Raw genomic sequence first — 22,398 nt, 5'->3', positions numbered from 1 at the left:
GCTCAGTCGTGTCCAACTCTTTGTGACCCTATGAACTGTAGCCCAACAGGCTTGTAGTGACCCCAAATTAATAGATTTCTCATCCTGGTTATTAATTCAATGTTGAATTAAAGTAGTGGCTTGCTAAATTAGAATTTTGGTTTACCTAGTTAGACATGATTGCAGACTTTAAGACTCTTTGAGACTTGTTTCTCTTAGCTGATCTACTATTTAAATTAGGTACAGGAAGTACCCGCACGAGGACAGCCCAAGAAATCATCCAGGCATTCCATGAGGGAGGTTGGGGGACTCCCCCCGCACACACAGCCAGCAGCACAGAAGCCCTTTCAACATCCAGAAATAGATCTCCCATTGAGCCTCTGTTTATCTCCTCTGACCATAAAAAGCAGCTGGCTGGGCAGGAAAGACTGGCGGCTGCAATTAACTCCGGGAGACCGTAAGCCCAGTCCCAAGCAACATGAGTAAAGGCTGCTCAAAGAACTTTTGGAGTCATGTTGCTAGCTCATTGCTAGGACCATTCGATCATCTGAGGAGGAAATCTGTGAGCTAAACACCAGACACATTACCACAACGTTTCCTGTAACCACCAGAGGCGCTCAGAATCATTGCATTATTTGGGAGATGCTTCAAAATGACGATCAAATATCTACAAAATGATTAAATGCTGATGGCATTTTGTTAAATGAAAAGCATCAAAAAAAAAAAAAAAGGATTGCTTGATCCCATTGTTTTCCTCTTCCATGACTTTGTATTCAAACTTTTGCTCAATATTAGACTAATAGGGGCTTCCCTCATAGCCCAGTCAGTAAAGAATCTGCCTGCAATGCAGGAGACCCAGGTTCTATTTCCTGGTTGGGAAGATCCCCTGGAGAAGGAAATGGCAACCCACTCCAGTATTCTTGCCTGGAGAATCCCATGGACAGAGGAGCCTGGCAGGGTACAGTCCATTGGGTTGAAAGAGTCAGACCCGACTTAGCAACTAAAAGAAAGAGAGAGACTAATAGTAGTTGCAAAGAAAAAGCTGAATCAGAATTTTTAAAGCCACTGGAGGCAATAAGAGGTCTGTATTGGAACATTTTACACTTCATTGCTAAACAATTACCAGGTCATTAGGAAACAACGTCAAACATCTCTCATATTTTTGCTAAGAGCCCTTAAGAGCACTATTTTTGTTGCTTATTTTCTATACAAATGAATTAATAAAGGCCTGGAAAATTGCAGTAATTTAATTCACTATATATGTGTCCAGGAGCAGAAACAAGAAGTATCAAGTGCAACCAAATGACCAGCTGAAGCTCATTTCAAATTTATATTAACTTGGTATTATTAATATTCTTGAGCTCATGCTCAGTCATGACTTTGACTCTTCACAACCCCACAGACTGTGGTTCGCCAGGCTCCTCTGTCCATGGGATTCTCCAGGCAAGAATACTGGAGCAGGTTGTCATTTCCTTCTCCAGAGGATCTTCCCAACCCAGGGATCAAACCTGGGTCTGCCTCTCCGGCACTGGCAGCAGATTCTTTACCACCAGTACCACCCGGGAAGCCCATTAAATAAGCCAAGAAAGGCCCCAAGTCTTTACCCCCCAAACTTCTCTGGGGCCCAACAAATGCTTTTAAAGCTACAGGTAGGCATTTTGTATTATAAAAGTCTAGCTCTTTGCTTTCATTACATCTAAAATTTGTTTTTTATAAAACTAAAATAAATATTTCTAGGGTGCAGTTTCTACAATGTTGTCAACCCTCTATAGCTGATGGGTCCCTGCCGAGTACAATGAAAATAAAAACCAGTTACCGGAAAAGGTAGGAATAAGCAAAACCAAGCAGGTTGTGGTGGGAAATCAAATATGGAGAAGCAGCCCCCTTGGTGGGAAGGTCTCAGTTGTTTTCCTTGAATGTTTTGCTCCAAAGGCATGATTGTAGAGGACACAGCTGCAACAATTTCAGTTGAAATTTCAGAACGAAGAAGACAGGGCAGGAGGGGGATTGTGGAGGGGAGAGAGTGGAGAAGGAGAAATGAATGAAGAGAGGAAATCTCAGCAGAGAAACAATCTATTTTTAAAAGAACCAAATAAAACTCTTAGACTGGAAAAATGCAGCATCTGGAAAAATTCACTGATTGAGTTCAGAACTATAAGAGAGATAGCAGAGTGAAGCGTCAGGAAACTTGAGGACAGATCAATAAAAATTATTATATCTGAAGAACAGAAAGAATTTAAAAAGTGAATAGAATCTTAAGAATCTGTGAAATTGAAAGTCGCTCAGTCGTGTCCGACTTTTTGTGACCCCGTGGACTGCAGCCTGCCAGGCTCCTCTGTCCATGGGATTCTCCAGGCCAGAATACTAGAGTGGGTAGCCATTCCCTTCTCCAGGGGATCTTCCCAACCCAGGGATCAAACCCAGGTTTCCAGAATTGCAGGTAGATTCTTTACCGTTTGAGCCACCAGGGAAGCCCTGTGTAGGATGATATCAAAAATTATCATATACATAAACTTAAACTCCTAGACAGAGAGAAGAAAGAGATTGGAGGATAGATTACAATTGGACACAAGAAATCTTTTGAGAAAATATTAACTTGATTGTGGTAATGATTTATACACCCGAGGAAACTCATTCAACTGTACACTTTAAATATAAAAGTTTAATGTCCATTCCATATCAATGAGACAGTTTAAATAATTTTAAACAATATACACATGCAAAATAAAATAAATGTTCTTACACCCAAATAAGATTTTTGGTTTTTTTAATATTCTTTTTCGTATTTTCTAAATTCTCATTATATACATGTCTTTTTGTATGTTGTTCAAGTTCTATGTTTTAAAATTGGGAAAAATTAAAATTATTTGTTTCTAAACAAGCAACTTTACTTTGCCAACAAAGGTCTGTCTAGTCAAAGCTATGGTTTTTCCGGTAGTCATGTATGGATTTGAGAGTTGGACTATAAAGAAAGCTGAGCACTGAAGAATTGATCCTTTTGAACTGTGGTGTTGGAGAAGACTCTTGAGAGTCCCTTGGACAGCAAGGAGATCCAACCAGTCCATCCTAAAGGAAATCAGTCCTGAATATTCATTGAAAGGACTGATGTTGAAGCTGAAACTCCAATACTTGGCCACCTGATTCGAAGAACTGACTCACTTGAAAGACCCTGATGCTGGGAAAGATTGAGGGCAGGAGGAGAAGGGGAGGACAGAGGATGAGATGGTTGGATGGCATCACCGACTCAATGGACAGGAGTTTGAGTAGATTCCGGGAGTTGGTGATGGACAGGGAGGCCTGGCGTGCTACAGTCCATGGGGTCACAAAGAGTCGGACACGACTGAACGACTGAACTGAACTGAAATAAGCAACTTAGTTTAAATATAGTATTACTTATCTGGTTTTATATTTGGATACTTTCTATTAAAGTTTTAGAGAAAATTTAAGTATTATATTTGTCTTATCTATTGGATATGCTGTGTGTTTAGAGTGTTTCTTGTTTTATTTTATTTGAAACAGCATGCCTCTTATTAAGTTTTGGTTTGTGGCTATCTGAAAGACAAGGAAAACACAAAAATGCACAAATCAAGAATAGCTGTCTTACCGTATTTAAATGGTTCAAACCTAAGCCAAAAAGAGTATATTCCAATCTACTCAGTGTATATGGATTAAAATTACCTTCTGAGTTCATTATTAACTTTTTAAAGTTTTATTCATGAAAATCAGCAGAATCACCATGTTTTGTTATTATGACAATTGTTTCCATAACCATTTTAAACATTGCATAAGAATTTTGTCTGTTCTTAAGCGTATTTCTTCTAGTATGTGACTATAAGAACTCATATTTTGTGAATGTGGGCAGAAGAACTAGTTTATTAAGTAAATGTTTCTTGGTCTCTGATAGTTTACTGATATATATAAATGTTAAATAGAAGAAACCCAAGGCAATTGATTTTATAAACCATTGTATTGCCACTATTTTCTACTTTTTATAAGGCCACTTGGGTTTTATCACATAACTTTTTTTTAACTAGAAGTTACAAATTAAGAGCCAAATGGTTTTAATTTGCAGTTAAGCTAAAAAGAAAGCAAATTAAGTGTTTTGTAGACAAAAATTTAACTAATAACCTATTTGGTGTTGCTCACAGTGATTACATTTCATCAGCTTATTATCATCATATTGCCTTAGTAATAGGCGTAGAGTCTCAGGCTGTGCCCTCCAAAACAGCAGAGACCAAGATCAGATCTTGCTTGTAGGTAATAGTTTATTCTGGCATGTGAATCTGAAAAACAAAAGCAAGCAGCTGAGAGAATGAAACAGGAAAGAAGAGTGGATTTATCAAAGGCTGCATTATCAAGGCACTGTTGCCTCTGCGGGCACCCCGCCTCAATCAATCCTCAAAGTCCCTCTGAAGAGCTAGGTAGAATGTTTCTCAAATTGTCCACCCTAAAAACAGAAGAGGAGATGTTTATCCACCTGTTCTGATTCCCATTAGTTGAGAGTTGCTCCGTGGAACAAAACTCCCTCATACTTCCATGTACGTGAATCTCAAGGGCTCAGCAGTCTCTGCAGGGCATCCAATGAAGCAGCAGAGAACTCCCAAGACGGAAATCGGAGGAAGGAGCTGTCAGATTGCCCTTGCCAGCAACTGACTGCCTCTGTGCAGCTGAAGACAAAGGATGGGCTGAGACGTGAGAGCTTAAGGGGTAACAGTGCGGCGTTCTAGGGATAAACATACCAACAAAGAGGAGAACCAAGACAATTTGTTAGGCTAATCCCATTAGCCTCTGATACACAACACACACACACGCACACACACACACACACGCACGTGTGTGCACGTCCTGACATTGGCGTCCATCGGATTTCGAGAATCTATTACGTTCTTCTCTTCCAGACTTTACGTTCGGTAATATCAAGTTAGGAGTTTCAAATCAGCAAAGACGTGAATGTTTTGCACTACAGAAACTGGCAGGCTTTACATATCAGAGGATTTTTGTTTGTTTCTTTAGTGGGAGTGGGGCGGAGAGCTGCTTTGCCAGCATGCCACCACTATCTGTATGATGTGTGTGTGTATGCATGTGCTTGCATATACACAGACACACATGACAAAGGGTTCACTTACTTGTAAATTGTAAGTTAAACAATTTTGGTAAAATAATAATAAATTTAAAAGTAGTACTATTTTGATTTCAAAATAGAAACTATCATAGGAGCCTTTGTATGAAGGAATAAACTTGAAAGCATCAGTAAAACATTAATGCACCACCTACCTAAACACAGATTAAGTGGGGAAGAAAGAAAAGAGCCTAGCTGAGATAGTAGCCATATGACAATCTGTTACGGCCTGACTGGTGTACACATGAAATTTCTCAGACTTTTGAGGACTAGACACATAGTACAAGTAGCCCTCCAATTCTTTCAAAGTTCCTGATTTTTTTTTTAAAGCATGTTTTAACATTCAAATAGCCATTTGGGGGCTAAATTCAAATTACTGAATTCATTGTATTGGTTATAACTTCTTGCAGTTTGAAAGATCTTACTTATAACTTTGGATCCACAAGTTTCAACCAATCTAAAGGATGATCTGGTTACCAAAGGTAGCAAAGCTTGTCACAGAAAAGTATTAGTTCAAAGGGCCAGAACATACAAAAGGAGAAAACTTCTGCGAAAGCCAGTGCTTCAGTTCTGCAGTTATCTTTTCTGTCAGGAGCCAAACATAAATTCTATTTACATTTATCCCAGGCTACTTATTGGTAAATATCCTAATGTAGGACTATTACTACATTTAAAATTTCACAATTTAAATTTCTTTCATGATGTTTCCACTTTAGAATAAACTTGAAATAGAAGCTTCTTGTGGGAAACACTCTGTTGAGTTCAGCATTTCAGCTGCTGGTGAAATGCTGTTAGCGGCGTAAGTATTAGCTGAACCAAGATGTGATTATTAAAGTCATAATAATGAAAGTGATTACCCTGGAATCTCTCTTTGGTTCTCCTGCTCTTTTTTAGTATATAACTCTGTTGGTCCTGATACAAAGATATTTAATCTTTGCCTTTCCAAAATGACCCAGAGTCATGTAGCTAACAATGACTTTAGGTTAGTTAAATTATTCTTACCTCGTTACGTGTTACTTCATTGTATCATCAACTGAATTTAGTATCAAAGGTGAATTTACTTAAGTTGATCCTTCCCTTGCTTTATTTTTCTGATAAACATAAGAACATTGTAGTAAGTGTTCAACACTTATATCAAGTTTTTTATAGCTTACATGATGATTGCTTTTAACGCTTAAACCTAATACCACACTGCTATAGGAGAGGTGAAATGAAAATGCTAAATGCTATATATTTAATGGACATGAAGAGAAAGATGCATTGTGAAATGATTGAGAAACTTTTGACTTCATGAAATCAGAGGCTTTAATTTCAGACAGACTTACCTCACCAAGAATTGCCTAACCATATAATATTGGGCAAATTAAACTCTCTAAGCCTCAGTTTCTTCATCTATAAACAAGGAATGCAATATAAACTAACTCTCAGAGCTCTTGAAAATTATGACTAAGATGATCTATATCAAAGCTCAACACAATGCATGGAATAATGTTAAATTCAAAAGATCAAATCAAAATAAAACATTGTTATTTTCAGAAATAATTTCATCTATAAAATGGAGATAATAGCTCATTTCAAGGGATATTGTGAGGAATAAAATAGTTTACATGTAAATTGCCTAGAAAAAATGCTTAATATAAAATAGATAATCAAGAAATGATAGCTGTTATCATCATTGGATTTATTGCCTCTGAACCAAGTTCTTCTACATGCTTGTTTTATAGAGCTTGTAATTTGGAGCCCTCTGGTGTTCGTATCGGGCACTGCAATTTTGAATCGGTAGAGTTACGCTTAGATCGGTTATTTCCTCAAACTATTATTTACAACCGGTTTTGTCAATCCAAAAGACCTGTTACTTATTTAATATTTTAATTTAACTTGACCTATTTCTTAAGGGAAAATCAACATATTTCCTAAACCAGTTTTCTATCATAATAAATATTAAAGCAATATGTTTTTAACATCTGTGAAATACATAACTATTAACATAGAACATTGTAATTTGGGTGCCAACCAGAATTATACCTCATACAACACTTGAGAAACCTCATTTTATATCAACAGATTTCATTATATGCACGGTTAAAAAAGTGAATCTTAAAGAATTATGAGACGTTAGTTTGATGGACAAGAGGACATAGGATTTTTTTGAACAGAGATTTAAGTACATGTAAATGCAGAGGGCTGTGGAAGCACTTGCCTCGTGGCAGAAACTGCCAGCGGCTGGAAGTGAGGTCCACGTGAGAGGTGGGCGTGGCCACATCAGGGTCGGCCTCCTGTGTCCTGGAGAAAAGGGAATCCTTTCCTGTAGAGTCATTATTTTCCCAAGCATTGAGTTCCATGCTGCTGCTGCTAAGTCGCTTCAGTCGTGTCCGACTCTGTGCGAACCCATAGACGGCAGCCCACCAGGCTCTGCCGTCCCTGGGATTCTCCAGGCAAGAGCGCTGGTGTGGGTTGCCATTGCCTTCTCCAATGCATGAAAGTGAAAAGTGAAAGTAAAGTCGCTCAGTCGTGTCCGACTCTTAGCGACCCCATGGACTGCAGCCTACCAGGCTCCTCCATCCATGGGATTTTCCAGGCAAGAGTACTGGAGTGGATTGCCATTGCCTTCTCCGAGATTTTAGTAAATACTTCTCACCATCTCTCAAAAAGAAAATGCGTGTGTGTGTGTGTGTGTGCACGGGCGCGTGCGTGTGGTGTCAAGTGTGCAAAAAGCTGAGTTAAACCAAATTACACAATATTTTTTTTTTATTGCAGAGGTTGTCACAAGCACTGTAAAACTTTAAGGGGAAATTAAAATGGCAATCGGAGAAGGCAATGGAACCCCACTCCAAATTACTCTTGCCTGGCAAATCCCATGGACAGAAGAGCTTGGAAGGCTGCAGTCCATGGGGTCGCTGAGGGTCGGACACGACTGAGCGACTTCACTTTCACTTTTCACTTTCATGCATTGGAGAAGAAAATGGCAACCCACTCCAGTGTTCTTGCCTGGAGAATCCCAGGGACAGGGGAGCCTGGTGGGCTGCCGTCTATGGGTTCGCACAGAGTCGGACACGACTGAAGCGACTTAGCAGCAGCAGCAGCAGCAAAATGGTAATATGCAGATGTGTAACCGTGTTTGATCTTCGGAGTCGTTTAGATTTTGAAATGTCTTGTGAGAAAAGTAAGAAATGCCCTGGGATTATGGAGAGTCCTTTTTTATAAAGACAGTAATTACATGATTAGATTTGTATTTCAGAAAAATCATCGGTAACAGTATGGTGGCTAACTTGAGAGAAAAAGAAAGTAGAGGCTGTCAAATGTGTTAGATTATGGCTGAATCACCCATGTGCAACGCTTAGTTGCTCAGTCATGTCTGACTCTTTGAGACCCCATGGACTGCAGCCCGCCAGGCTCTTCTATCCATGGGGATTCTCCAGACAAGAATACTGGAGTGGGTTGCCATGCCCTCCGCCAGAAGTTTCCAACCCAGGGATCGAACCCAGGTCTCCCACATTGCAGGTGGGTTCTGTTCAGTCTGAGCCACCAGGGAAGCCCTGAATCACCCATAGTACATGTAGAAAACACAACATAATCACTACGTATGTCATGAATTTTAAACTATAATAGTGAAAAATAATTTTAGGGCAGTACAAATTTGAAAGCAGTAATTTATGCCTGAGAAGAAAAAGAGACTAATTAAATAAAGTAATGGAGCTTATTGGAAGGAATGACAAAACCTAAGAGATAAAAAGAAAGGACAAAAGAAGAGACTTCTTAGAATGTCAGAAAAATATTCCATGCCAAGAAATTAGTACAACAGTAAATATATCTGAGTAATAGAAAATAATCATGATGATAGAATAAAAGGTATACTAGATGCTAAAAAGTAACAAACTATAAAAAAAAGTATTTCTTTTTTACTTGAATAATTATTTTGTGTACTTTAAAGGTTTCTTGCTGCTTTTGTGGAAAATGACAGATGGAGGTGGAATACTTTAGCTTATGAAATACAAATCAGTTGTGGCTCTTACTATCATTATGAGTTATCAAAACCAGACTGTGTGTGAGTGTATGTATGTAGTGAATGGTAGTGTTTTGGCAAAAGTGAGTCGGAGATAGAAAGAGGTGGAATTAAAAAAAAAAAAATCTCGTAAGGTAGAAAGCAAAACTCCTTGAATATTTAAGAGGAATAAAAAGGGAGGAAAATCTTTTCCAGAGGATATTGAATTATTCAAGCAGGTTGATGGATCCTGTTTGCTCTCAAACTGATTTTATTAACCAGCATTTAGAGCAGTTGCTCTACTCATTTGACAGTTATGGGGAATAATTACTCATTTTCCTTATCGAACTGGTTTGAAATGTCTCATTGTGTGAGAGTTCCTGCAGCTTGTCAGATTGTGTTAATTTTGTTCATTTTTCTAGTGACTATTTTAAACTGTTGACCCAGCTCATGAATACAGCAGCCCTTTTCTTTCTCTTCTGAAAAAGGTGATTGGGTAACAGACACCATTGGATATGCAGAAAATGAAGCATCCTGATACAGAGGTAAGTCAATATTTTTAAGAGAAAGTCAACATAATTTTTTCTTCTTTTCAAATTCTTCCATTGATATTATGTGACATTTATTTCAGGTGAATTTAATCAATTAAATTTTGTTTTTAATTTATATGCTCACTGACTATTCCCTAATACTATTATAGAATGAACTGTGGTTGTGATATTTTTAACTGTTCCAAGGAATGGAGGGAAAGAAAATTAGAAACGAGGAGGCAGTCTGGAGTCTATGTTAAGAACACAAGTTGAAAAAAAAAAAAGAACACAAGTTGAAAATTTAATCTAGGTTCATAGTCCCGCTCCATAGTTCTTAGCTGTCTGACCTAAGCCAGTTTCTTTGTCTGAAAGATGGATGAAGATAATACTTCTCTCCAAAGAGATTTTATGCATATGTGAATGACTATTGTATTGTTGTGGAACAGTCTAAAATTACATTGTTAATATTAATTTAATACTATTACTTTGGGTTTTATTTTTCAAAATGAAAATTAAAACAAGAGCCTGATAGTATGAACCATTTGGTACTCCAGATTCTCCTTGGGTTCCACTAATTTATCCAACCTTATCTATAACTAATTCCCAGAATTAATCCCCCAGTTCAACGTGGCTGGTCTTGTTGGCCAAGCTTCCTAACTCCCATTTTCTTGAGATTCCAGCTGGATCATCCCTTCAAGGTGGCATTCTGTTTACTCATCCCAAACAAAACATCAAGCACAGGGTCCTAATTCCCTTTTAAGGTATGTGCATATATGTATATATATATATGATCATAAATTAGTGATATTAACCATTTGTAAGAACATGTTTGCTTTTTAACAACTGCCTTTTAAGTTATCTGGAAAACTGCCTTGTGGGAGAATGTCAATCATCGAGAGTTAGGAGTAATTTTTAGCAAAGAGCTGTATTGTCGTGGTGAAGAATCTGCCTGCCAATGCAGGAGATATCAGAGATGGGGATTCAATCCCTGGTTGGGAAGACCCCTTGGAGGAGGGCATGGCAACCCACTCCAGTATTCTTGCCTGGAGAATCCCATGGACAGAGGAGCCTGGAGGACCACTGTCCATGGGGTCGCAAAGAGTCAGACACAAGTGAAGTGACTTAGCACACAGCACAGCACGAAACACCCCAAGTGGTTGCCTGTCCACTCTGCCCATTTATAAGCTCATCCTAGATCAATAGGATAATACTTATATGTGCAGTCATTGCTTCATCAAAGATCAGAAAATTAGGAAAACTAGGAATGAGAAAACCTTGCATTAGTAAATTTATATTTGGCAACTAAAAACCTCTAATTCTCATAATATGATAGACCAGAGATCCTAATACCATCCCACAATAAAAAATATAAATATTCTTAAACTATTAAAAATGTTAAATACACTTTTTAAATGAAGAAAAGGGGCTAAAAAATAGTAGGGGAGATATAGGACAGGAGTGAATTATGAGAAGATGTCTGGGGAAGTAAGCTACCTTGGAAGCACATGCAGATTCTTATTTCTACTCAGAGAGAAACTAAAAAAAAAAAAAAAAAAGGTCTTCTAACTACAAAAAATGAGGAGCCAAGTGGAAGATCAGTCTTCATAAAGTGTAGACTCAACAAAAAATACAAGGAACCTAGGAATAAATGTAACAAAGTTCAAAGACTTTATTAAGAATATGGTGAAGTTTAATGAAAAGGTCAGTTTTCATTCCAATCCCAAGGAAAGGCAATACCAAAGAATGTTCAGGCACAATTGCACTCATCTCACATGCTAGCAAGTAATGCTCAAAATTCTCCAAGCCAGGCTTCAACAGTAAGTGAACCATCAACTTCCAGAAGTTCAAGCTGGATTTAGAAAAGGCAGAGGAACCAGAGATCAAATTGCCAACATCTGTTGGATCATGGAAAAAGCATGAGAGTCCCAGAAAAACATCTACTTCTCCTTTATTGACTACACCAAAGCCTTTGACTGTGTGGATCACAATAAACTATGGAAAATTCTTAAAGAGATAGGAATACCAGACCACCTCACCTGCCTCCTGAGACACCTGTATGCAGGTCAGGAAGCAACAGTTAGAACTGGACATGGAACAACAGACTGGTTCCAAATTGGGAAAGGTCAAGGCTGTATATTGTCACCCTGCTTATTTAACCTATATGCAGAGTACATCATGTGAAATGCCAGGCTGGATGAAGCACAAGCTGCAATCAAGATTGCTGGGAGAAATATCAATAACCTCAGATATGCAGATGACACCACCCTTATGGCAGAAAGTGAAGAAGAACTAAAGAGTCTCTTGATGAAAGTAAAAGAGGAGAGTAAAAAGTTGGCTTAAAGCTCAACATTCAGAAAACTAAGATCATGGCATCCGGTCCCATCACTTCATGGCAAATAGATGGGGAAATGGTGGAAACAGTGTCGGACTTTATTTTGGGGGGCTCCAAAATCACTGCAGATGGTGACTGCAGCCATGAAATTAAAAGATGCTTACTTCTTGGAAGAAAAGCCATGACTCACCTAGAGAGCTAATATGCAGAGTTATTACTTTGCCAACAAAAGTCCGTCTGGTCAAAGCTATGGTTTTTCCAGTGGTCATGTATAGATGTGAGTTGGACTATAAACAAAACTGAGCACCAAAGAATTGATGCTTTTGAACTGTGCTGTTGGAGAAGACTCTTGAGAGCCCCTTGGACCGCAAGGAGATCCAACCAGTCCATCCTAAAGCAAATCAGTCCTGAATATTCATTGGAAGGACTGATGCTGAAGCTGAAAGTCCAATATTTTGGCCACCTGATGCAAAGAACTAACTCATTGGAAAAGACCCTGATGCTGGGAAAGATTGAAGGCAGGAGGAGAAGGGGATGACAGAGGATGAGATGATTGGATGGCATCACTGACTTGATGGACATGAGTTTGAGCAAGCTCCAGGAGTTGGTGATGGACAGGGCAGCCTGGTGTGCTGCAGTCCATGGGGTTGCAAAGAGTTGGACCTGACTGAGTGACTGAACTGAACTGAAAGCTTAATTGAAAGATACTGAAAGACATAAATGAATGGAGTTGGTTACTATGGTCATGGATGGGAGATTCAAATTTCTTTAACTTTATCCATAGGTTCTATGATATTTTGATAAAAATTCTAGTATCAGTTTTTATAGAACTTGTCTTGCTAATTCTAAAATGTATGTGAAAGAATAAAGAGCTATGTATGGCCAAGACACATTTGAGGAAGTACAAGCTAGAAGTTGTTCCTGAGCAGATTTGCAATTTAGTATAAAATACTGTTAAGATTCTGCAGTGTTGTCCTAAGGATAGATATGCTGATCAATGGGATGGAATAGATATTACAGAAATTAAACCACATACATATTGTTTAGTCTTGATAAAACCACTTCACAGATTTTCACAGTAGATTTTTAAAAGATTTGAAATGAACTTAGAACAAATATGTATATATGAACAACAAAAGAAAATTTAAAGTTTTTTTTAACATAAAATGTATTTGCTTGAATTTTGTGAATGTAAAATGTAAATACTTCCTAAGTTAATTATTACAATATTACATGAGATATATTTGACTTGTGAATTTTTCCTGTACTATTTGCTTCATCAATAGGAAAGTTCCCCGGAGAAACAGATTTCTCTTCATTCATGAAGAAGACTTAACTACAAAAAAACAAGAACTCAGAGACAGCTCATGAAAATGTTTTTTCCTGAATAATTTTCATATATGTTCATTTTCATTCAAATTGTTAAATACTGCAATATTAAATTAATAGAATATTTGAACAGTTGAAGTTTATAGTACTTCTAAGAATTTTTCAATTCCAAAATAGTTCTTAATTACTTTGGGGTTTATTTTTTCTTCTTCCACAAATATGTTGGCACTACACAGTGTATATAAAATATACTGGGCTATATACAGTACTTTAAATCAATTTTAAATTGCTTTCTTCCATGTTATAGTTTGTAAAACCACAAGTTAATTCTACTCACTCATTCACATCCCTAGCAGAGCTAATTTGATTGAGTCTTAACTAAGACAAGCCTACCTACCAGGCCAGGTCCTTGAATTTGACATAAACTAGTATAACAGAGGGGCTTCCCCCTGTGGCTCAAGTGGTAAAGAATCTGCCTGCAGTGCAAGAGACTCAGGAGACACTGATTCGATCCCTGGGTCAGGAAGATCCCCTGGAGGAGGAAAATGCAATGCAATCCAGTATTCTTGGAAAATTCCATGGACACAGCAGCCTGGTGGACTACAGTCCATAGACTCGCAAAGAGTCAGACATGACCGAGCACACACGCGTCTCCCATGTAACAGAGGTTACACTGACATGTTCTTATTGACCTACTGCAGTTTTCATGATCAATTTGTGTTCCTATAACATTTACTTAAGACCCAGTTTAGATGATCTCAGGCTGCCAAAGTCACTCTGAAGTTTAGAAAACAGCGATCGTCGTCATGAAACAATCCTTTGCTATTTTGCGGTGTTGTCTGTGATCTATCCTATGGCCATAGACAACAGATGTGGACTGTTATTAAGATTTGCTGTATTGCTCAGGAAACTCAAACAGGGGCTCTGTATCAACCTAGAAGGGTGGGATGGGGAGGGAGATAGGAGGGAGGTTCAAAAGGGAGGGGCTATATGCATACCTATGGCTGATTCATGTTGAGGTTTGACAAAAAACAAAAAAATTCTGTAAAACAATTATCCTTCAGTAAAAAAAATAATAAAAAAAGATATCATCCAGATTTCTGCTAAACCAAATAAATGAGCCTCCTGTCTCCTGTAAAACTATCCCTCAGGACCTTATCAATAATCTCTGTGACGTTCTACTTAACCTTTCTCTAATTTTTCAATGTCATTTATAAACAATGAAGCCAGAGTGTACACTGTATTCAAAAAAGCATGGCCCATACCTGCCTTTCTGCTTTTGTTTTACAAGAATGGCATGGTCATATCCATTTATCTAGAGGTCAAACCCTGACAAAGACAGCCACTGGATACACAGCCACTAACTACAAGAGCCACCTCACCAGCAACAAGCCGTTCTGGAGCCTTTTGTAATGAAATTGTACTTTTCAATAAACAAATCAGAAATCCTCCAAGGAATGAGGGAAAAACACAAATAATGAGAGAACTGACTGTGTAGTAGAGACCTTGTCTTTTCATCCTGTCCTTCTGTGCCTCTTTTGGAGCTTCCATGCTTTCATCACCCTGGCCATGTCCTGTGCTGGCCTAGCTCTAGTTGGCAACACACTCCCTTTCTCTCTTAGTGCTACTGAAAGAGTTGAACATTTTTGGAAACACAACAAGCACTAAACAGAAACACATAACCAACAAGGTCCAACAAGGACCTGCCGTATAACACAGGGAACTCTGCTCAGTGTTATGAGACAGCCTGGATGGGAGGGGAGTTTGGGGGAGAATGGATACGTGTATATGTATGGCCAAGTCCCATCGCTGTTCATCTGAAACTATCACAGCATTGTTAATTGACTACACTCCAATACAAAATAAAATGTTAAAACACAAAGCAGAGAAAAAAAAATACCCCCCAAAATCAAAAAACAAGAAGATACAAACAGTCTGGAAATAGCCGACTTTGGCAAACTGCAGGTTTTGAAAATCTAAGAAAACCAAATGAAAGAAAGTGAGAGTGAAAGTTGCTCGGTTGTGTCCGACTCTTTGAGACCCCATGGACTATACAGTCCATGGAATTCTCCAGGCCAGAATTCTGGAGTGGGTAGCCTTTCCCTTCTCCAGGGGATTTTCCCAACCAGGGATCAAACCTAGGTCTCCAGCATTCTTTACCAGCTGAGCTATCAAGGAAGCGTGATGCTACCTCTCAAATGACTGGTGCAGGACTAGGCTTCTTTCTTGCCAGAGTCTCGGATTCTTTGTGTCTGATGGGCACATTCCAACCTGAAGACCCATATAAGTGATGCCTTCCCCATCCTCTTTGTTATCCATCTCCCAAGAAAAGAGGTTGGGCTAAGAATGCTGTCACTGGAAGGTCAAGTGTGTGTGTACCTGGGCAGAACTGATATGGACCCATTCGACCTCAAGAAAGAGAATGGATTTCTAGCACTTTCCTCGTGCAGACGTACAGAGAAAAGCCACTGGGATCATTCTGCCTCCTCTTGCCCTCTCTCTTTAGGAACCAGATAAAGCCCTTCTTAGTCCTTTTTTGGACCACTGTGTCTGTTCAGGCAGCAGATAAGAAATGACTGATGAGAAGGGAAGAAGAAGACAGGAAAGCTCCAGAGCAGCTATGTGTGGAAATGAAGGGCAAGAACCCCTTCTTGCTAGGCCCAGAGGCCCTCCCTATACGGTGTGTGCTAAGTCGATTTAGTCATGTCTGGCTCTCTGCAACGCTATGGACTGTAGCCTGCCAAGCTCCTCTGTCCATGGGATTCTCCAGGCAAGAATACTGGAGTGGGATGCCATGCCCTCCTCCAGGGGATCCTCCCGACCCAGGGATCGAACCCGCATCTCTTCTGTCTCCTGCACTGGCAGGCGGGTTCTTAACCACTAGCACCACCTGGGAAGCCTCCCTGTACTGTGGGGGCCTCCTTACCCACCCAGGGTAAGCATTTCTATTCATATGATTCTATTCATAATCACCTTCAAGAAATAAAGTCATGGCTCTTACCTGGGGGCAGCTTGGCCTGCCAGAAGACATTTGACAACAGGGAGACATTTTTGATTGCTCAAACCGAAGAGTTGCTACTGGTGTCTGGTGTCTCGTGAGCAAAGGTCAGGGAAGCTCCTACCCATCCTATAGCCCAAAGAAGGATTAGCAAGTGAAAAATGGCAACAGGCCCTTCCCTGGCAGTCCACTGCTTAAGACTCTGCCTCCCATTGCGGGGGGCTGCAGGTTCGATCCCTGGCCAAGGAGCTAAGATCCTACATGCCTCATGACCAAAAAACCAAAATGTAAAACAGAAGCAATATTGAAACAAATTCAATTAAAGACTTTAAAAATGGCAACAGTGTTGAGGTTAAGAAGACCTTAGAAAATTAATACATTTTAAATGTATTTTAGAGATTGATATTTTAAAATGATTCTACATTTTAAAGTTTTAAAGTCTAAAGGAGTAACTTTTAGTATTTGTGTATACTAATCCTCAGGGTACAATTAAACAATATGCCTCTTTTCAATGGAAAAAATAGTACCTTTATCCTCTAAATTCTTTGAACATCTATGCATAATTTATGACCCAGAGAACGCATTTAGAAATTTAGGAGGAACTTAGAAAAAGCAAAATCTGTACACTAGGTTTTTTTGTAAAGGATTTTACATAGTATGATCGATTTATTGAGGAGTTTTTGAGGGATAAACATATCTCATATGGGGTATAAGGAAATTCATTGATATTTTCCTACACCACTTGGAAGGATGGGAAATTCAAGGTGATACCCATTCTATCCTAACATTTCTCAAAGCTATTTGGACATCAGAGTTCCCCAGGGGATTGTCAGGGCCAAGTCTCCTTGCTCTGCTGGGAGGAGGGAAGGACGGGGTGAGATGCACAGACAGCCCTATGTCTAAGCTCTTCTTCAAACTTCTCTTCCTTCCCCAACTCCCCTGGAAGGAGGGACAGAAAATTCTTGCTTTGTCTGCTCACATTTATTTTTCATTATACTCTGTTTACCCAGGTGGTGACTTTTTAATCTGAAAGCTCAAATTTTCATATCCTTTAAGTATTTAAATTTTAGTTTCAAACACAAGCTTTAGCATCAGATAGACTTAGGTTGAAATTGTGACTTTACCATATTTTAGATATCTGTGCTTGATTTTACACTCTAGGAACAATGATAATTATTAGTAATAATTATAGTGAATATATGTCCCTATGTGTGTGTGTATGTATATATATATACATATTAATATATTCATCTTCAGATACTGTGGACAGTTTCTAAAACAGTCATTCTCAATCTTGGAAGCATATCAATATTACCTAGAAAGCTTTCAATATTATCTAGGGAGCTTTCGAATCTAAACGTCTGCAGAGTGGGGGCCAGGTGGTCGGAAATGTTTCACAGCCCCTTCCCTGTGTTGTGAGGGTGCACCAGTGGGCTGGGAAACACTGCTCTGGCCCCAGAAGATAGGAGGGAAAGAACACATTAATTAACACTGCAGAGAGCATCCTGCCACAAAACACCACAAATAGCGAAACTCAGGCGCGGAGACGCACAGAACCTACCTCCTTACATGTGCCTGTGTGCTCGGTCACTCAGTCGTGTCAGACTCGCTGCGACCTGTGGACTGAGCCCGCCAGGCTCCTCTGTCCATGGCATTCTCCAGGCAAGGATACTGGAATGGGCTGCCGTGCCCTCCGCCAGAGGATCTTCCTGACCCAAGGACTGAACCTGCATCTTCTGCGTTGCAGGTGGATTCTTTACTGCTGAGCCATTGGGGAAGCCCCCTCCAGTTACATAGCTAGTACTTTTCATCGAAAGTACTTTCATCAAAAGGCATCAAAAGCATGTTCTAAATGACCCAATCAAAACATGGACCAAAGAACTAAACAGACATTTCTCCAAAGACATACATACAGATGGCTAACAAACACTTGAAAAGATGCTCAACATCACTCATTATCAGAGAAATGCAAATCAAAACCACAATGAGGTACCATCTCGCGCTGCTCAGAATGGCTGCTATCCAAAAGTCTACAAACAACAAATACTGGGGAAGGTGTGGAGAAAAGGGAACCCTCTTACACTGTTGATAGGAATGCAAACTAGTACACCTACTATGGAGAACAGTGTAGAGATTCCTTAAAAAACTGGAAATAGAACTGCCATACGACCCAGCAATCCCACTGCTGGGCATCCACACCAAGGAAACCAGAAGTGAAAGAGACACATGTACCCCAGTGTTCATCGAAGCACTGTTTACAATAGCCAGGACATGGACGCAACCTAGATGTCCATCAGCAGATGAATGGATAAGAAAGCTGTGGTACGTATACACAATGTAATGTTACTCAGCCATTAAAAAGAATGTATTTGAGTCAGTTCTAATGAGGTGGATGAAACTGGAGCCTGTTATACAGAGTGAAGTAAGCCAGAAAGAAAGTCACCAATACAGTATATTAATGCATATATATGGAATTTAGAAAGATGGTAAAGTGAAGTCACTCAGTCATATCCGACTCTTTTCAACCCTATGGACTATAGCCTACCAGGCTCCTCAGTCCATGGAATTTTCCAGGCAAGAGTACTGGAGTGGGTTGGCATTTCGTTCTCCAGGGGATCTTCCTGACCCAGGGATTGAACCCAGATTGCCCGCATTGCTGGCAGACACTTTACCCTCTGAGTCTGTAACAATGACCCTATATGTGAGACAGCAAAAGAGACACAGATGTAAAGAACAGATTTTTGGACTCTGTGGGAGAAAGTAAGGGTGGGATGATTTGAGAGAGTAGCATTGAAACATGTATATTACCATATGTGAAATAGATCACCAGTCCAAGTTCGATGCATGAAACAGGGCACTCAAAGCTGGTGCACTGGGATGACCCAGAGGGATGGGATGGGGAGGGAGGTGAGGGGGGGGAGGTTTAGGATGGGAACACATGTACACCTGTGGCTGATTCATGTCAGTGTATGGCAAAAACCACCACAATATTGTAAAGTAATTAGCCTCCAACTAAAATAAATAAATAAATTTTTTAAAAAAGCATGTTCTTCAGTGTATTAGTAAGGATCACAGTCAGAGTGGCATAATTTATCTGTCCTTTCCTATTTGTACCTCAAATTTCTCTGCTCTGCCCATCTCCCAAGGGCTCCCTCAGCCCGGGTCGGAGTGTGGTCTGGGGAGTTATAAGTGACCCAGGAACTTATTTAGGCAAGACTGTTGGTATACCATCCCTTTGTCCAGGTAAGATTCCCACAGCATCTCTACCTCTGAAGAAAGATCAATTGTGGAGGAGTGAACAGGTTTTCATTAACATAACCAAACACACACCCATTGTTTTCCAGGTGGATTATCAACAGAGACAAAGTACACAGGGGTGAAGATGGCTGTTTTCCTTAGCTTTAAAGACGTGAAGGAAATTCACCATCCTAAGTGCCAAGAAAAAGGAGGACATAAACACAATCTCCTTTTACTAAACCATTAACCTGGTTAATTCCTTCATCCTTCAAGACTCAGCTGAGGCAAGCATCCTCAAAGAAACCTTCCTTTGTCTCCTCCCCCATCTGAGTTAGGAGAGCTCCCTTATTTGCCCAGGTGCATACTTGGCTTAACTCTGTACTGCGTTATATTATATTTATATTACATTATATTTTTATTGTATTATATTTTTATTATACCGCACTGCTTTATAAAGCATCTGCCTTCTCATGAGTCCATGAACAACCTGGGTAAAAAGGGTCATGCCTCTTCCTGTACTTTTAGTATCTAGCACAGTCCTTCGTACATAGAAGACCTTCAGTAGCTGTTTCTGAATCAATATCAATATTTCCTTATTATGAACAGTGATAGAAGACATCAAGAGGGCAGACCTTAACATTTTGTAAATCAGAAAAATGAGTCAGAGCTTAGAAGAAGTTTAGATGACTCAAGGTGGAAAGTCATTAACTATTTTTAGCTCCTTTTAACTGCTAGGAGTCAACTCTAACCTGTTGTTTAATCTCCAGGGTAGAGAGGACCGGAACAATGAAATAGGCTCTAAAAAGTGATTTAATCACCGATTCTGATTCATCCTTTGGCACATCCTTGTTCGATATCTCCAGAAACCATTTAAAAGCCATGCTTGGTGTTCTATAGAGGCATTTTAATGGCAATGATTACAAATCAGGGACCTCTTCAATATAACAAGAAACACTGATGTGTTTATACATGTTCCAGGCAATTATGAGTGTTCCTCTTTCAAGCAAAAATATGTCTCTCTTAATGTTTATTAGACTATATTCTGAGAGTAACTATAGAAACTACTAGTTAGTTGTTTATTCAATAAATCATTTTATAGCTATGAATCTGTATAAGGCTCTTTGGCAGGCAAGAGAAGCTCAGTATAAAGACCCACATTGGCAACGCAGGAGACCTGGGTTCAATCCCTGGGTCAGGAAGACTCCCTCGAGAAGGAAATGGCAACCCACTTGCCTAGAAAATTCCACTGACAGAGGAGCCTGGAGGGCCACAGTCCATGGAATCACAAAGAGTCGGACGTGACTGAGTGACTAACACTTTCACACTTTCAATATGAGAGACCCACACTGGACCCTGACAGACTTTACCATCTAAGAGAGGACAAAAAAATAAAAACAACTGAGCAATACAGCAAATCATTCAAGACAAAAAGTAAGTAAAGACTACACTGTATTTTGCAGATGAAGATGGTATAGATGGCAGGAAAAGTTACCAAGACAGCTAAAGATCTGAGGAGGTGCGCCAGGAGCTGATATTTCTTAGTCCCTGCCATGCTTTCTGGTCACATTGCCAGGTCAGGTCAGGCTGGGAACAGAAATGTAAATTTCTAGTCTTTTGTCTCAAAAATGTGACTGCTTCATCAACCTACAGGTACAGCCCGTGGGCTTCAGATTAGAAAAATTATACAGTTGATGCTTTTTATTGGCAGATTCTGTATCTGTGAATTTGCCTCCCTACAAAAATGTGTGATACCAGAATCAATAGAGCACTTTCATGGTCCCTCCTGGACAAGGGCAGAGCCCTGAAATAGTTAGGAGGACTGGTGTTTACCTCCTAGCAAAGGAATCAAAGGCTAACCTCCACCTTCTTCTTTCAACTCTCAGATGGTACATAAGTGCCCTTCTCACAGACTATAATGAAGGCTAAAATGAAGGTTAGTTCTACTATTTAAAAAGGCCTCCACGCCTAGTTGGTGGTATAGTGGTGAACATAGCTGCCTTCCAAGCAGTAGACCTGGGTTCAATCCCCAGCCAACGCAGCAGGCTGATCTTTGGGGCTTCCCAGGTGGTGCTAGCGGTAAAGAACCCACCTGCCAATGCAGGAGACTAAGAGACATGGGTTCAGTCCCTGGGTTGGGAAGATCCCCTGGAGAAGGGCATGGCAACCCACTGCAGTATTCTTGCCTGGAGAATCCCACGGACAGAGGAACCTAACGGGCTGAGGTCCCTAGGGGCGCAAAGAGTCTGACACAACTGAAGGGACTTAGCACGCATGCACGCACGCACCAAGCCTAGTGCTGAAGAGCCATGGGGTATTCTAAGTGCCTGAAGGCTGTCTGTGACTTAGGGAGAAATGCAGATATTAAATAAGCTTCAGAAGTTCTGTTCACGTTTCCTAAGTTAAATAAGCTTAATAGTGCTGTGGGCTGGGAGTGTTCAATATTAATGAGTGAACAGTATGTATTAAATGAGGTATTTTTAAACAGAAACACACATCAAACAAAGTTATATACTAATCAGTTGACAAAAAAATATTGAGTCCAGAGGTTCAGAGGAACCTACCACTGTATCCCTTATTGTAAAGCCCCCTTCCTTCCCCTCTTCAGGGCATTGGCCCCCTGTGCTGCAAGCCCATGGATCTTGCCATTGGTCAGCAACGGCATTCACAAGAAACTGTCCCATAAACACACACACATATACACATACCCTTTCATCTCCAGTATTCGGACACCAAGTGTCAACAGTGGTTCTTTCTTCACCTAGGATATTGATTCCTAATCGTTTCTCTTTGTTGACGATTGATACCCTTTTCCTTGATTTAAACGTATACATAATTTTACCCTACATGCTCCATTGCCATAGAGACCACTTGAGTGTATAAGGGCCACTGTTT

At 39.8% G+C, this 22,398-nt stretch overlaps 1 non-coding gene across 1 annotated transcript; it reads left to right on the top strand.

Moving 5' to 3' along the window:
* The first annotated feature begins 21,469 nt into the window (after positions 1-21,469).
* TRNAG-UCC (transfer RNA glycine (anticodon UCC)) lies at positions 21,470-21,544 on the top strand. The gene has a single exon. It is a non-coding gene; the product is annotated as a tRNA-Gly (tRNA).
* Positions 21,545-22,398: the final 854 nt, after the last annotated feature.

This window comes from Bubalus kerabau, chromosome 9 (assembly GCF_029407905.1).
Source record: "Bubalus kerabau isolate K-KA32 ecotype Philippines breed swamp buffalo chromosome 9, PCC_UOA_SB_1v2, whole genome shotgun sequence".
Lineage (NCBI taxonomy): Eukaryota > Metazoa > Chordata > Mammalia > Artiodactyla > Bovidae > Bubalus > Bubalus kerabau.
This window is presented reverse-complemented; position numbering and strand designations above follow the sequence as displayed.